The sequence below is a fragment of the Globicephala melas genome, chromosome 5, assembly GCF_963455315.2.
Source record: "Globicephala melas chromosome 5, mGloMel1.2, whole genome shotgun sequence".
NCBI classification, from domain to species: Eukaryota; Metazoa; Chordata; class Mammalia; order Artiodactyla; family Delphinidae; genus Globicephala; species Globicephala melas.
Genome location: NC_083318.1, coordinates 9,084,160 through 9,087,258, shown reverse-complemented (window position 1 = coordinate 9,087,258; position 3,099 = coordinate 9,084,160). Strand labels below are relative to the sequence as shown.

General features: G+C 43.9%; 1 pseudogene; it reads right to left on the bottom strand.

Moving 5' to 3' along the window:
• Positions 1-1,264: 1,264 nt before the first annotated feature.
• LOC115863762 (transcriptional enhancer factor TEF-1 pseudogene) lies at positions 1,265-2,796 on the bottom strand (annotated as a pseudogene).
• Positions 2,797-3,099: the final 303 nt, after the last annotated feature.

Genomic DNA, 3,099 nt, shown 5'->3' with positions numbered 1-3,099 from the left:
CACAGTTATCATTAGTGCAGACACAGTGGAAAGTAGGTTATGGCATTTATAAAATTGAGTCAGTAAAGTCTCATTTGTGGCTTCCACTGTTTATACATTAAAATCAATCTTTGTATAAAGATGATGGGACAAATCAAACCCAGACCTACACTGTAATTTGTTGTTTTGGGGTATTTTTGTAGGGCAACAAGGATCTACTTGAAATTCTTTTTTAGTAAAACTATTAACCAGTTGAAAGGACCAAAAGTATTAACTAATTGAAAAGACTCAATATAATCACACATGAAAAAATATCATACAATGAGCATCTTTCAGTGATCCCTTAGCAACTTTACAGAAAAAAAAATTGAAATTTGATAGTGTCCATACAAGGAGACTAAATTTCAGCATCTTATGTTCCCTCCTATGAATCATGCGCATGTCCTAGGTGGGCTCCCACTCGCTTTTGCCCCATCTAAGAAATGTACCTGATGCTAAGTGTCCTTGAGGATTTTTTTTTTTACAATATAATTTTATATTTTTTAAATATACTATATATGTTAAGGATAAGGGGTGAAGTTTTCTTCCTCTGTAATAGCTGTTTCAAGAGTTTAATGGATTAGGAGATTAGTTTTAACCTTGAGGAAAAATGTACAAATTTGTCTCATTAGGATATTTCTACCAAGCATTTTTTAAGGCTATATTTTAATGTTGGTTTCAAAAAGAAGGAAAAGTTTCATTTAAAAAATAATTTAGTGAATTACGTTCTTTCATAACTTCCACCCTAATTTGTTACAAAGATAAGTCTAAAGATTCTTAGTTTTGTGTACTAATTTACATTTATATTTAAAGATTAATTTTACTTGTATCTTAAAACAAGATTTTTATGTTGAAAAAAACCACTTAATACATTTGTATAAAGGCAGTAAATGTCCAATGGTAAATGCTCTGTCAATTTTTTTTTCTACCACAACGAGAAACAGGTCTCTGCAAACAGAGACTTGGGTTCTTAAGGTTCAACTTTCTGAGGAACTGTGGGCTGTGGATCTGAATAACACACAGAAACACTTGATTTCTCTTTTTACAACGGTACCAGAACTTCACAGCTACAATGAGTATGAACACATGAAAAAATGACTTCGCTCAAACAGGATTTAGAAAAGTTGGGGTGACCTCAGGTCCAGGGCAGCATCCCTGCGTGGTGAGGTTTACAGTCAGTCGTTCAGTCATGGAGAGAGTGTGTGTGTGTGTGTATACAGATATCTATATATATAAATAACCATGGCTAGTCATTTACAAGCCTGTAAATGTGATACTGTGCTCCATGTTCACTCTTTGAAACTTCAAATACACAGGCCATGCACAGGAGAGTTTCTTGTGTATCCCTGTTTGTTACCACAATAAAACTGTGAAGTTTTTCAAAACACTGTTCATCATATATTTCTCTGGTAAGTGTTCGAGCTTGTGGATGAAACTGATCATATATTCACACATCAGGGACCGGTTTATTTGGTATACAAATCGGCCATTCTCAAACCTTGCATATTCCCTCTCTACTTTTTCTACTACTTGCTTCCCAAAGAAGCAAACTTTGGTGGAACAGGTGACTGTCATATTCTCAGAACTCTCATACTGACTGGTCACGCCGTAAAAAGTCCCGGCATCATCTTGAATACCGCAGTTTAAATCAGCCCAGAATTTTATGAGGAAGAAGGTATTTTGAAGGCCCTTTCCAAACAGTTCCTTTAAGACACCTTTCTTTTCAGGAAATTTGTCATAAATCTGACGAATGTCCACTGATTAGAGCAATGGGTCACTGTAAGAATGGTTGGCATGCCCAACGTGCACGAATAGGTGTTTGTTGTAGGAGTCTGGATCTCGCTGCTGTTTGAGGAAAGCGGAGAACTCCACCAGGCGGAGTTTGGTCGTGCCAATGGAGCGGCCCTGCTAGGCCGGGACCGAGGGAGCTGGGGCTGACGCAGGCTCAAACCCTGGAATGGGGGCTGTGACCGCTGGCTGGATGGGGTAGGCCTGCTGCACGAAGGGCTTGACGTCTTGCGAGGATCCAGGCTGTCCTGTTTGTATCATTCCCGACCAGAACCCCGACGCCCCTGGGAAGGTGGGGCGTGGAATCCCTGGCAGCCCCAGCTTGCTGTAAATGGCAGTGGCTGATACGATCTGGCCTGAGGACATGGCGGCCACGTGCTGCTGAGCCTTACTTATCCTTTGCAGTCTGATCCTTTAGCTTGGAACGAAAATCACAAGATTTCCTTCTGGCAAGAACTTGAATGTGACTAGAATGTGACACCTTAATGGCGGCTTGAATTTCTCGAACTTTCTTTCTTGCTAAGAACTGTATATGACTAGACACCTGTTTTCTGGTCCTCGTCTTCCCGGTCATGGGTCTGACGTATCTGGCTATAAATTCATTCCTACCATACATCTTGCCTTCATCTGATAAGATGATTTTCCTCCTCCCACACGGTGGATACATAGCCAAGGCTTCCTGAAAGCACTGCTCAATGTCGGGGCTCCAGACCCCTTCTGCATCATTGTCAATGGGCTTATCTGCTGAGTCACTCATCCTTTCCATATTTTCGGCAGGGATCTCACTGCCACTCCAGCTGCTGGGCTCAATTTTGGCGGCTGGATTTTCCAAGCCGAAGCCTGGAGTCTTTTCAAGAAAATAAACCGAAAGGAAGTTTTCCAGGGAGAGTCTACTCCAGGGTTTGGTGGTAACTGCGACTCAGTCTTTTTTGGGCACAATGTTTCTGCTGACTCCTGAAAATTTTCCTCATGAACGTGCAATGAAGCAGCGGCGGCGGCAGCAACAGTGCTGCCACAGCGCCCAGTGAGTCAGAGGCAAACTTCGGTGCCGCTTCCTCCGCCTTCAGCTCGAGCCCGGTTCCCATTCCCCCGGCTGGGCCACCCTCCCCCGCCCCCAGCGCTGCTCCTGCCCCTGGGCCGGCTGGACGTACTGGGCTGCTGCTCGCGGCTCTGGGCAAAGGTGGACGGGGTGGGGTGGAGGGCTTCACTGCATGGCCTGTCCCCGAATGCGGCCGCCCTGAGCCCGGGCCCCTCAGCGCGGACTGGCCCGCAGGGTGGAAGCGAGTCTGCAAA